The sequence below is a fragment of the Gorilla gorilla genome, chromosome 5 (assembly GCF_029281585.2).
Source record: "Gorilla gorilla gorilla isolate KB3781 chromosome 5, NHGRI_mGorGor1-v2.1_pri, whole genome shotgun sequence".
NCBI lineage: Eukaryota > Metazoa > Chordata > Mammalia > Primates > Hominidae > Gorilla > Gorilla gorilla.
The window spans coordinates 51,239,058-51,253,193 of NC_073229.2; positions in this window are offsets into that span (position 1 = coordinate 51,239,058).

Consider the following 14,136-nt stretch of genomic DNA (forward strand, 5'->3'; position numbering starts at 1 on the left):
CCAGCAGTGCTGGCCCGCCAGCACTGCGCTCGAATTCTAGCCCGGCCTCAGCTGCCTCCCTGAGGGGCAGGGCTTGGGACCTGCAACCTGCCATGCCCAAGCCTCCCCAACGAACACCGTCCCCTGCTCCGCGGCACCTGGTCCCATCGCCCGCCCAAGAGCTGAGGAGTGTGGGTGCACGGCTGGGACTGGCAGGCAGTTCCGCCTGTGGCCCCCTGCAGGATCCATTAGGTGAAGCCAGCTGGGCTCCTGAGTCTAGTAGGGACTTGGAGAACCTTTATGTCTAGCTAAGGGATTGTAGATACACCAATCAACACTCTGTGTCTAGCTCAAGGTTTGTAAATGCACCACTCAGCACTCTCTATCTGGCTAAGCTGGTGGGGACTTGGAGAACCTGTATGTCTAGCTAAGGAATTGTAAATACACCAATCAGCACTCTGTGTCTAGCTCAAGGTTTGTAAATACACCAATCAGCACCCTGTGTCTAGCTCAAGGTTTGTAAATGCACCAATCAGTGCTCTGTGTCTAGCTAATCTAGTGGGGACTTGGAGAACTTTTGTGTCTAGCTCAGGGGTTGTAAATGCACCAATCAGCTCTCTGTAAAACAGACCAATCAGCTCTCTGTAAAATGGACCAATCAGCAGGATGTGGGTGGGGTCAGATAAGAAAATAAAAGCAGGCTGCCCGAGCCAGCTGTGGCAACCTGCTTGGGTCCCCTTTAATAATGGGGAGTCTTTGTTCTTTTGTTTTTTGCAATAAATCTTACTGCTGCTCACTCTTTGGGTCTGCACTGCTTTTATGAGCTGTAATACTCAACATGAATGTTTGCAGCTTCACTCCTAAGGCCAGTGACACCACGAACCAATGAACCCACCGTGAGAAATGAACAACTTCGGATGCACTGCCTTAAGACCTGTAACACTCACTGAGAAGGTCTGCAGCTTCAGTTTTGAAGCCAGTGAGACCACAAATCCACCAGAAGAAACTCCGAACATGTCCGAACATCAGAAGGAACAAACTCCAAACACCCCATCTTTAAGAACTGTAACACTCACTGCGAGGGTCCATGGCTTCATTCTTGAAGTCAGTGAGACCAAGAACCCACCAATTCTGGACACACTGGGATTACAGGTGTGAACCACTGTGCCCAGCCAGATAGTTATAATATTTAATGTATGTACATGGGGCTGCCATTAGGCCATAGAGCACCTTAGCACCTTTACACAAATTACAACGTGGTTTTTTTTTTTTTTTTTTTTTTTTTTGGAGATAGGGTCTCATTCTGTCTCCCAGGCTGGACTACAGTGGTGCAATCATGTCTTACTGCTGCCTTGACCTCCCTGGAGCCAAGCAATCCTCTTACCTCAGCCCTCCAAGTAGCTGGCACATACCACCACACCTGGCTAATTTTTTTTAATGTTTTTTGTAGAGACAGGGTCACTATGTTGCCCAGGCTGGTCTTGAACTCCTGGCTTCAAGTGATCCACCTCAGCCTCCAAAAGTGCTGGCATTCTAGGCATAAGCTCTGGATCTCTGCAAAAGTTGTATTATGCCACAAAACCATACCAGCTCTGCCAGGCAGAACTTTCCAGCATTGTGGCACACACATGTACCCACTCTCTCACTCACTCATGCAGTCTCTGGGTCCTGGGGCACTTAGCTGTTGGTGGCCAGAGACTCTATGATATCCCTGCCCCCAGGTGTTAGATTTGGAGTCCCACAGCTGCAGAAATTGGACTTCTAGGGCAGTGACCTGAAGCTTAATTTCATTGTGTCCCTAGTTATCTTTGACTGTATGCTAGTCATTATATTTGAAAAATTATTTGTGGGAATAATTTAAGGGCCAAGATGAAGGTGATTTCCTCTGCAGAGAACTTGTGTTTGCATCTGCTAGGAGCTTGGGAGCACTGTCAGTCTTGGGCTACCCAAAGTCAAGGCTTGGGGGTTCCCTGGATTATCCAGGCAAATAGAGCCAGGCTGTAATTCTGGCAGGTTGGTCCACTTTTAGTTCACTGGGGAAAAGGGGATGTCCTGATAGGTTTCCCACCTAGGATAGTGCTGGGCTGTGATACAGATCCTTTCATTGAAAGAGGCCATTGGGCTGGATGCAGTGGTTCTCAGCACTTTGGGAGGCCAAAGCAGGAGGATTGCTTGAGGCCAGGAGATCAAGACCAGCCTGGGCAACATAGTGAGGCTTCTCTACTAAAAGAAAAGAAAAGAAGAAAGAGAGATGAAGAAAGAAAGAGGGAGGGAGGGAGGCAGGGAAAAATACATCATCAGCAGAAGCTCGACCCTCCACCCTCCCCTAATGGGTGAAGGTTCCTGGAGAAAGAACAGCTTCTGGACTCCTCTCTCCTTTGCCTACAGAGTGATGCTGTCCCACCTTGTCAATTCTTTACAGAAGATGTTTTCAGTATTTTTTTTTTTTGAGACAGAGTCTCACTCTGTTGCCCATGCTGGAGTGCAGTGGTGTGATCTTGGCTCACTGCAACCTCTGCCTCCCGGGTTCAAGCAATTCTCTTGTCTCAGCCTCCCGAGTAGCTGAGACTACAGGCGCCCGCCACCACACCTGGCTGATTTTTTGAATTTTTAGTAGAGATAAGGCTTCACCATGTTGTCCAGGCTGGTCTCGAACTCCTGACCTCAGGTGATCCACCCGCCTTGGCCTCCCAAAGTGCTGGGAATATAGGCATGAGCCACCATGCCTAGCCTGTTTTCAGTATTTTATTCAACTATTTAGTTGTTTTCAGCTGGAGGGTTGCTTGAGAGAGTTATACTCCTATTACCAGAAAAAGGAAGTCCTGTTGTTTTCATTTAATTTATCTGATTAGTGGTGAATCCTAGTGTCTTTTCTTATATTGGTAACAGTTCAAGCTTCCTCTTCTGTGAAATGACTACTCATTCCCTGTGACCTTTACTCTTACAGGCTCCTGGCTTTCTCTTGTTGATTTGCGGACGTTCCTTAAATACTCTAGATATTAATTATGTGTTAGTTTTACACGTTATATCTTTTCCTAGTTTGGTATTCATCCAATACCTTTATGGTGTCTTATACTTAACAGGAATTCTTAATTGTGCTGCAGGCAAGTTCAACATATTGTTCTCTAAAAAGGTTTGCAATTTGTTGACGTCTTCCTTAATAATTGTCATTCAGACAAAGCCAGTTTTTCCAGTGTCATTTGACCTGCATAAAGTAGAGGGACTCTGGTCTCCCTCTTTTGTTCACGGAGTCTGTATTTTCAGTCTAAGTCTGCAGAGGTGGTGACCTTATCATACTGCTGCTTCATTCATTAGCTTGCAATAAAAACTACAAGTCCCTAACATGTATTGCTGTTAAATCATCTACCCCCTCATTGTGTGCTTATGAAGCTAAGTTTTAGACAGAAAGGCAGAATACAGATCTCTATTATTTTTTATCTTCGTTCAGCCCACCATTCCAGGCTGCTAAGTTATTTTTGGACCCTGATTCTGTCATCCAGTACTTTGGCTGCCCCAGTTTTTCGCCACCTGAAACTTTGATAAATATGTCATCCATTTCCATGTCCAAGTAGCTGAGAAAAATGCTGAACATAAGACGACTAAGGCTGAAGCCCTGGCCCATGCCCCCAGAGTCCTCTTTCAGGCAGATATTGATTAATTAATGATAGCATTCCTCTAAAATGTATTGAGGAGCATCTAAATGGCTGGTCCTAGGCTAAGTGCTGGAAATACAAAGGTAGCGAATGAAAGAATTCTCTACTCTTGAAGGGTTCACATTCCAGTGGAGGGGACAGAGGCAATTATATATATGTGATATAGGCCAGGCGCTGTGGCTCACACCTGTAATACCAGCACTTTGGGAGGTTAAGACGGGTGGATCACTTGAGTTCAGGCGTTCAAGACCAGCCTGGGCAACATGGTGAAACCCCATCTCTACTAAAAATATAAAAATTAGCAAGGTATGGTGGCACGCACCTGTAATGCCAGCTACTTGGGAGGCTGAGGCAGGAAAACCACTTGAACCCGGGAGGTGGAAGTTGCAGTGAGCCGAGATCTCGCCACTGCACTCTAGCCTGGGCAACAGAACAGGACTCTGTCCCCCATAAAAAAATTATATATAAGATATAAATTACAACTCACACTTGTGAGTGCTTTTTTTACAAACCACTCTTTCATGGATTCTCTCTCTCCTTTTTTTTTTTTTTTTTGAGACAAAGTCTTACTCTGTTGCCCAGGCTGGAGTGCAATGGCACGATCTCAGCTCACTGCAACCTCTGCCTCCCAGGTTCCAGTGATTCTCCCACCTCAGCCTCCTGAGTAACTGGGACTACGGGTGTGCACCACCATGCCTGAATAATTTTTTTGTATTTTTAATAGAGATATGGTTTCATGATGTTTGCCAGCCTGGTCTCGAATTCCTGACCTCAAGTGATGGAAGAGCGTTTTTTTGTTTGCGTGTTTGTTTGTTTTTAGAAACAGGGTTTTACTATATTGCCCAGACTGGTCTCAAACTGCTGGGTTCAAGTGATCCTCCCACCTCAGCCTCCCAAAGTGCTGGATTGCAGGCATTAGTCACCACACATAACATGAATCATTATTTGCTCAAATAAACTCTGCTAAATTTTATTGACTAAGGTTCTTCTTTTAATAATAAGTAGTAAGGGTACATGCATTTTATAAAATTTTCCTTTTAGTTATCAATTATATGTATGTGTGGTGGCTTAGAATCTAAAATATCTTTCCTTTTTTTTTTTTGAGACAGAGTCTCACTCTGTTACCCAGGCTGGAGTGCAGTGGCACGATCTTGGCTCATTGCAATCTCTGTCTCCCAGGTTCAAGCAATTCTCCTGCATCAGCCTTCTGAGTAGCTGGGATTACAGGCGTTCAACACCACGCCCAGTTAATTTTTGTATTTTTAGGAGAGATGGGTTTTCGCCTTGTTGGCCAGGCTGGTCTTGAACTCCTGACCCCAGGTGATCCGCCTGCTTCGGCCTCCCAAAGTGCTGGGATTACAGACGTGAGCCACTGGGCCCTGTCTAAAATATATTTCTTACTGTGGGTCCTAGTCAAAAAAGTTTGAAAGCAGGCCAGGCATGGCTCACGCCTGTAATCCCAGCACTTTGGGAGGCCCAAGGTGGGTGGATTACCTGAGGTCAGGAGTTCAGGACCAGCCTGACCAACGTGGTGAAACCCCGTCTTTACTAAGTACAAAAAATTAGCTGGGTGTGGTGGCACATGCCTGTAATCCCAGTTATTTAGGAGGCTGAGGCAGGAGAATCGCCTGAACCCGGGAGGCGGAGGTTGCAATGAGCCGAGATTGCACCATTGCACTCCAGCTTAGGCAACAGGAGCAAAATCTGTCTCAAAAACAAACAAAGAAACAAAGTTTGAAATTAACCGACATAGTGACTAAATTCGTACCCTTTTGAGTCAGCTGGAACTGGGCTCAGCTATGTGGCTTCGGGCAAGTAACTTAACTTCTTTTTTTTTGAGACAGAGTTTCGCTCTTGTTGCCCAGGCTGGAGTGCAAGGGCGCGACCTCGGCTCACCACAACCTCCGCTTCCGGGGTTCAAGTGATTCTCCTGCCTCAGCCTCCCGAGTAGCTGGGATTACAGGCATGTGCCACCATGCTTGGCTAATTTTTCTATTTTTAGTAGTGACGGGGTTTCTCCATGTTGGTCAGGCTAGTCTCAAACTCCCGACCTCAGGTGATCTGCCCGTCTCGGCCTCCCAAAGTGCTGGGATTACAGGTGTGGTAACAACTTCTCTGAGAGAATTTCCTCACCAATAAAACAAGATTGTAATATCCGTCTTCTTAGATTGTTATATGAGGATTAAATAAGTGCAAATTGCTTAGTTCGGCATCGGGAATGTAATATGTTCAGAAGATGTGGTTATTATTTTCTAGCTTTAAAGATACGCACACATGGCCTTGTTTCTTTCTCATTCCCAGCTCTATTAATTTCACTTCCTACTTTCTATTTTCAGCCATTTAGAGAAGCAAGTCTGCAACTCTCTAGCAATCCTGGATTTTATGGAAATTATCTCTCCCATCTCAGAGGGTTTCAAGGCCCATAAACCTGCTCCTCCCACAGCTTGCTGTCTGCAGTTCGGGGGCGGATGAACCATTCTGTGTCCCAGCCCACTCTCCGCTGTTGAGGATCAGCGTCCCGGGATCTTTGGTAATGGAGGATGCAGCTGAGGGTTTTGTTTTTAAAACTGGGCTCTCCTTCCTTTTCCTCTGAGGAAAGGAAACTTTTTTCCTGCCTCTCCTCCCAACATTGCAAGCTCTTCCTCGCTTTCTCTCACAGGTCTACGCTCTCCTGCTAAGCCCAGGACGTTTCCTTCCCTTCTTCCCTGTGCCCCTGTTCCTTGGCCACAGGGTGGAGGTGAGCTCACCCCCCTGCCCCTCCGTTCCCTTCACCTCCATTCTGGCATGTTGCCCCCACTGTTCTCAGACTGAGGTGCTCGAGCAATCTGCCCTCCTGTGTTTTGGGGGCTGTCCAGCTGTAACCCCTTCCCTGGGTTGGGCTGCTTTACACTTGGGCTCCCACCAGGGTCCAGGAAGGGGTAGGGGCTTGGGGGTGGAGACTATGGACCCCACCTCCTCCTGGGAATGGGCACCTGGATGGCTGCTTTATGGCCATGTGAAAGCAGAGCAGGCATCACTCATTCCATCCTCATTCATTCCTTCACTCACAACAAGTGCTGCAGATACCCAAGATGACTAAGAAATGGCCCCTGCTTTCAAAAAGCTCAGTCTAGTCCCATGACGTCCTTAATCACACCCCCTCAAAAAAGTCGTATCAAGCAGTAGGTAAGGGGAAGTGACCTCTAAGAAGGATGTAACAGTGGAAATTACCTATCTTAACGACACAGGTAAATTCAACTTTGTAAAAGAGTTTATGGAGTGAGAAAAAGCATCAGAATCAAGTAAGTTTGAGGGATGAAGCCAAGTGTGCTTTTAGAAAAATCTATTCACATTGCAAAGGTTTCTCTCCTTTTGACAGTGGCTCATGCCTATAATCCCAGCACTTTGGGAGGCCAAGATGGGAGGATCACTTGAGTTCAAGAGTTCAAGACCAGCCTGGGCAACATAGGGAGAACCTGTCTCCACAAAAAGGTTTAAAAATCAGCCAGGTGTGGTGGCATGTGCTTGCAGTCCTATTAGGGAGGCTGAGGTGAGAGAATCACTTGAGCCCAGGAGTTCAAGGTTGCAGTGAGCTATGATGGTGTCACTGCACTCCAGCCTGGGTAACAAAACGAGACCCTGTCTCTAAAAAAAATAAAGTTTAAATTGAAATCTAAAAATAAGAGATTCCCTCCTTTTAAGTAGTCTAGAAACAGGAGCCATTCTTGTTTCTATTTTCTGGTTACATATTTAGTGTCCTGTGTCGGGAGGGTGGCAGGGTGCTGGAGCTCACTTCTAGGCCACACTGACCGTAACATTATACCATGAGACACCCACTGCTCACAGATGTGGTTATTTCCAGGACTCCACTTCTGGAAACAAGGCCCCAAGTGACTGGCTGTGGGACATTCTTCTCCCTCCAAAAGTGTCAAATAAACATCACTTAGAAAAAACTTTGCAATTGGTAAAACAGTAAGCAATGAAACAGACACTTCTCAAATATTCCAAGATGATACACGCTTTTCAGTGTGTATGATCCAATAAAGCCATTGGAACTAGGCTTTAATAGTCAAAAAAGACTATTCAGTTAGATAGGAACTATTTGTCTATAACTATTGGCCAAAAATAGGTTAAAAAATTGTTTTAAATCTGTGCTTTACAAAACATGTGGACTTTTTTAGAAAATGTGTCAAATTTCAAAAGAAATATAGACATTATGGAAAGGTCAGTTAAGCACAGCCCTAATCCTGAAAACATAACTATGAAAGATACTAGCTGTTACTTGTAACCAAAAGGAAAAAAAAGATATTAGTAACCAATAATTAGCAAACAATGCCCATATATTTCCTTTTTTGAGACAGGGGCTCACTCAGGCTGGATGTGATCATGGCTTACAGGAGCAGCCTTGACCTCCTGGGCTCAGGTGATCCTCCCACCTTAGCCTCATGAATAGCTGCAACCAGAGGCATGAGCCACCATGCCCAGCTAATTTTCTTATTTTCTATAGAGACGGGATTTTGCCATATTGCCCAGGCTGGTCTCGAACTCCTGGACTCAGGGGATCTACCTGCTTTGGCCTCCCAAAGTGCTGGGATTACAGGTATGAGCCACACACCTGGCCATATTTTCCATATTTTATTTATTTTTATTCTGAAACAAAGTGTTTATTTAAGAAAGGCCATCCAGCCTGGCCAGCATGGTGAAACCCCGTCTCTACTAAAAATACAAAAATTAGCCAGACATGGTGGTACACGCCTATAGTTCCAGCTACTTGGGAGGCTGAGGTGGGAGAATTTCTTGAGCCCAGAAGACACAGGTTGCAGTGAGCTGAGATCGCACCACTGCACTCCAGCCTGGTAGACAGAGAAAGACTCTGTTAAAAAAAAAAAAAAAAAAGTCAAACTAGAGCGGTCCAGGACATAGAAAGTGAGCCTCTCTGGTAATCCCATCTCTGGAAACAAACCTCAGAAACAGCTGAGGCCTGGTCCATCCTCTAGAGAAACGCCGGTGCAGAAACCCTCTCCCAGATGTGTGTGTAACATGGGTAAGACTGTGTGCTTCCATGGCCTTGTGTGGTGGCTCACGCCTGTAATCCTAGAACTTTGAGAGGCCGAGGTGGGCGGATCATGAGGTCAGGAGATCGAGACCATCCTGACTCACATGGTGAAACCCTGTCTCTACCAAAAAAAAAAAAGCCAGGTGTGGTGGCGGGCGCCTATAGCCCCAGCTACTCGGGAGCCTGAGGCAGGAGAATGGCGTGAACTGAGAGGCAGAACTTGCAGTGAGCTGAGATCGCGCCACTGGAGGCTGAGGCAGAAGAATGGTGTGAACCCGGGAGGCGGAGCTTGCAGTGAGCTGAGATCGCGCCACTGCACTCCACCTTGGGCAACAGAGCAAGACTCTGTCTCAAGAAAAAAAAAAAAAAAAAGGACTGTGTGCTTCCATCAGATGGTTTCAAATACATCCGACTGCTGGGAGGACAGGATGGAATGAGGTGTATGGTCCTATGCTGCCACTGGGGACAGCATGCTGCCGGCCCCTGCGGCATTCCTTCAGCTGGAGTCCGCTGATAAAGGGAAGGAACAGGGAAGAGGAAGAGCTGGGAGGTGGCAAGTGATAGCTGTGGTGACAACAGAGGAGGCCCTTGTGGCAAACTTATCAGCAGAAGTCATCACGGAGGGGGGCAGGGTGGCACTCACTCATCCTCTGTTACTCCAGGTGAGCATCCGAGGGTCAGCCCTTCTCCATCCCCCGCAGTGTTATGGGCTAGGGGGAGGGCAGGGTAGGGCAGGGCCAGGTGCTGACACCTCCTGCAGGCAGACAGCATCAGCCATCCTTCTAGGGCACGGGCAGAGAGGGATGTCAGACAGCAACCACTCAGAGGAAAGCCCTCTCCCAGGGACCCAGGCCTGAGATGCAGATAACATTGACTATTTCTCCCCACCCTTCCCCTCCAATTCACCCAGTGTCAGCCATGCATTAGGCAGACAGGCTGGGCCAGTCCCTTTCATGGCAGAGCTGCCCTCCTAGGGCGATGATGGACACTGAACAAGTGAAATGGAAGAACAGGGGACCCAACTTACTTAGGGAGGTCTGTTTCAAGGAAAGCCTTTTTGCAAGCCAAATGTAAACTAAGTTTCAAATACATCCCCCTTCCCTGACCAACATCTCCCCCAAGGTACTATCCCTTTCCAATAAGTAACTTCATCCTGGCATCACTTGGAAACTTGGCATTCTGGCCAAGGCCTCCTTCCTAAGACCTTCCTTTTAGTTCTCTTTTGTTCAAGGCTGAGTTTACAGCTCACTGTTCCCAAAGCACACCAACTATTTGTGTGCCTGTTTAAGAAATCCTATGCAAAACAGCTAGGGTGGGCTTTTGCCATGGGGGCATCTGGGCAGTGGCTTTGATGCCAAGCCTGATGTGGGTGCCCCACATTTAGCTGGAAGACAGCCTCTCCTTTACCCTGGAAGCTTGGGACAGAGGTTGGGTTTAGCTACAGGAGGACAAGTTTCCTGTGGAAAAAGTGGGGGTGGCTGTAGGGAGGTCACACAGTTTGTTTTATGTAGAGCCACCTCAGCACTGCAGGCAACCCAGTTTCTGCAAGTCCCCAGTGCAGCCTTAAGGAACAGGCAGCTGTGCCATAGGTTTGAGTGTGCAGCAGCCAGCAGCCCCAGAGGGCAGCTCGGGCCATTGCAAGTTTGTTCTTTTCTACCTCCTGTCCTGCAGCCTTGGTGATGCTAGCCCCATCCTAGTCCCAACCAAGCTCATGTGTCCTTTAAGCACCTAGAGACCCAGAAGCAAGGCACATACTGCAATTGCTAATTCCAGAAAGGCTGTTACAAAAACTGTGTAACAGGAGTACTGCAATACAAGTCCCCTCCCTCCTCCACCTGCTGCCTTCTGAGCAAGGGTGTGTGTGTGCAGTGAGGGGGGTGTCTAGGAGGCCGCTCCAGTTGGGTAGGATTGGATCCTGGCTTCTACCAGGCAGGTGTAGCACAGCCTCATCCTCTGGCTCTAGACAGGCTTGCTGTCTGCATCCCTCCACCCTATTCTCTCCAGAATCCACCACGTGTTCCTCCACTGACACCATGTCTAGTGGGTTGAAAGATCCTTCCACCACTAAAAGATATGTTCACTTTGCAAATCTGGAACCTAGGAACATGAACTAATTTGGAAAAAGGGTGTTTACCGATGCAATTAAGAATCTGAAGATCATATCATATCTGAACGAGCCCTAAATCCAATGACAAGTGTCACGAGAGGCACACAGAGGAGAGACACAGACAGAGGAGATGGCCATGTGAAGACAGAGGCAGAGGATGGAGTTCTGCAGCCACAAACCAAGGACCACCTGGAGCCACCAGAAACTGAAAGAGCCAAAGGAATCTCCCCTCAAGCATTTGGAGCGCAGCTTGCTGGCACCTTAACTTTGAACTTCCAGCCTCCAGAACCATGAGAGAATATAGTTCTGTTGTTTTAAGCCACCCAATTTGTGGCCATTGGTTATAGCAGCCCTAGGAGACCAATGGAGTCCCTTTGACCAATCCAGTGGCAAATTTCCAAGCCTGCCCTTACCCACCCACTGGCAGAACTTGGAGGCAATGGCCATCCCAGCCCTCCTGAGACGCTTCCTTCACACTGCTCTGCCGACTCCACAGGGCGTCGTCACAACTTTCATGCTGGATCTGTCACTTCCCTCTAAGTGTTGGGGTCTGCAGCTCAACCTTCGTGGGTCCCCTCGAAATCATCTAGTCTGTGGCTCTAGACACCATATGCATTCTGACACTCCTGAATTTACCTCTGGCAGGAAGGTGGCACAGAGCAGGGGCTCAACAACTATTTAGAGAAAGAGTGACTCTTTTCACATAAATCACCATTTTAGGTGTACTTACCATATTACTTCCAAAGCACGTGCAGGCCGGGCACGTTGGCTCATGCCTGTAATCCCAGCATTTTGAGAGACCGAGGTGGGTGGATCACCTGAAGTCAGGAGTTCGAGACCAGCCTGACCAACATCATGAAACCTGTCTCTACTAAAAATACAAAAATTAGCTGGGCATGGTGGTGGGTACCTGTAATCCCAGCTACTCCTGAGGCTGAGGAAGGAGAATCGCTTGAACCTGGAAGGTGGAAGTTGCAGTGAGCCAAGATTGCACCACTGCGCTCCACCCTGGGCGACAGAGCAAGACTGTCTCAAAAACAAACAAACAAACAAACAAACAAATGCATGTGCAGATACATTATTTTGCTTCTCATAGAAGCCCCATGGCTTTTGAGAGACGGGAGGCTAGTCCTTCAGCTATTTCATGGCAGAACTCAGGTCTCTGGACTGTCCATGTGTCTCCTGCTAGACCCGCCTGATAAGGCGGGCAGCCCTGCAGGTTCTGCTACACTAACCTTGCTCCTGTGAGATTTCTCTGCAGGAGCCCCCATCTAGTGTGACTCCTCCCCTCAAACCTCTAGAACAGGCGTTGGCAAAGTACACCCCTTGGCCAAACCTGAGTGGCCACTTGTTTTGGAAAAAAAGCTTCACTGAGGCCAGGTGCGGTGGCTCACGCCTGTAATCCCAGCACTTTGGGAGGCTGAGTCGGGCAGATTCCTTGAGCTCAGGAGTTCGAGACCAGCCTGGGTGACATGGTGAAACCCTGTCTCTACTAAAAATACAAAAATTAGCTGGGCGGGGTGGCTAGTGCCTATAGTCCCAGCTACCCAGGAAGCTGAGGTGGGAGGATCACTTGAGTCTGGGAGGTAGAGGCTGCAGTGAGCCATGACGGCGCCACTGTACTCCAGCCTGGGTGACAAAGTGAGACCCTGTCTCAAAAAAAAAAAAAAAGAAAGAAAAGAAAGAAAGATAAAAACAAGAAGAAAGCTAAGCTTTACCGGAACTCAGCCATGCCCATTTGCACACATGCTGTCTGTGGCCATCTTTGTGCTCCCAGTACAGCTGAGCAGTTACAGCAGAGACCACACGGCCCCCAAAGCCTAAACAGATTTACTCTCTGGTCCTTTACAAAAACAGCTTGCCAAGCCCTTCTCTGGAATGAATTAGCTACAAGTGAAGGCTTTTCTCTCCGTGGTTTGTTTGTACCATCTCTCTCCTACATGAACTCTAGGGTAGAGTAAGGTGTGATCTTTTTCTGCTTTCCCACTCATTACACTCATGGGATTTGAAACTGTGTGAATTCTACTATGTTAATGAAGGTCCCCATGATTATCCACAGCCTTTCTTCCCTCCTCCCTCCCAGTCAATGTCTCTCCCCAGAGTGGAGTCTGATGATTTATAAGGCTGGTATTCCTTGTCCAGCCACACTGACGGCATTCCCAGGCTTCTCTCTTATGTGGACTCTGATGGGCCAAGAGATTCTAGTTATGTCTGAACGCTTGTCCACACCTCTGGCATTCTTTCTTTCTTATTTATTTATTTATTTTTTGAGACGCAGTCTCGCTCTGTCACCCAGGCTGGAGTGCAGTGGCATGATGACAGTTCACTGCAACCTCCACCTCCCAGATTCAAGCAATTCTCCTGCCTCAGCTTCCTGAGTAGCTGGGATTACAGGCGTGTGACACCATGCCCAGATAATTTTTTTGTATTTTAGTAGAGATGGGGTTTCACCATGTTAGCCAGGCTGGTCTTGAACTCCTGACCTCAAGTGATCCACCCACCTCGGCCTCCCAAAGTGTTGGGATTACAGGCGTGAGCCGCGGCGCCCGACCCTTTTTTTTTTTTTTTGGAGATAGAGCCTTGCTCTGTCACCCAGACTGGAGTGCAATGGCACGATCTCGGCTCACCGCAACCTCTGCCTTCCGGGATCAAGCGATTCTCCTGCCTCAGCCTCCCAAGTAGCTGGGATTACAGGAATGCACCACCACGCCTGGCTAATTTCGCATTTTTAGTAGAGACGAGGTTTCTCCATGTTGGTCAGGCTGGTCTCAAACTCCTGACCTCAGGTGATCCGTCCGCCTTGGCCTCTCAAAGTGCTGGGATTGCAGGCGTGTGCCACTGTGCCTGGTTGACCTCTGGCATTCTTAAGGCTCCTTCCTTAGCTGGGCATGGTGGTGTGCACCTGTAGTCCCAGCTACTCAGTAGGCTGAGGTGGGAGGATGACTTGAGCCCAGGAAGGCAAGGCTGCAGTGAGCTGTGATTGCACAACTGCACTCCAGCCTGGTCGATAGAGTTACACTATCTCAAAAAATAAAAATGTAAAGGCTTCTTCCCAAAATGAAAACTCTGACAATGACGTGAGGCTGATCCCTGAAGGCCTCCCCACCTGTAAAAGGCTTTTCCCCTGGTGTGAATGCACTGATGAGCCAGGACTTGGGAGCTCTCCCTAAAGGCTTTGCCACTCAGGTACACTGATGGCGTCCCTCCAGTTCTGCAGTATAACACACACAAAAGCTCTTCCACACCTCCTGCACATATATGGCTCATTGGAGCCTGAACTCTCTGGCATGCAGTGAGGTGTGATCCCTCTCTGAAATCATTCCTGCATTCTTTACATCCTAGATCTTTACATCCTAGACAGC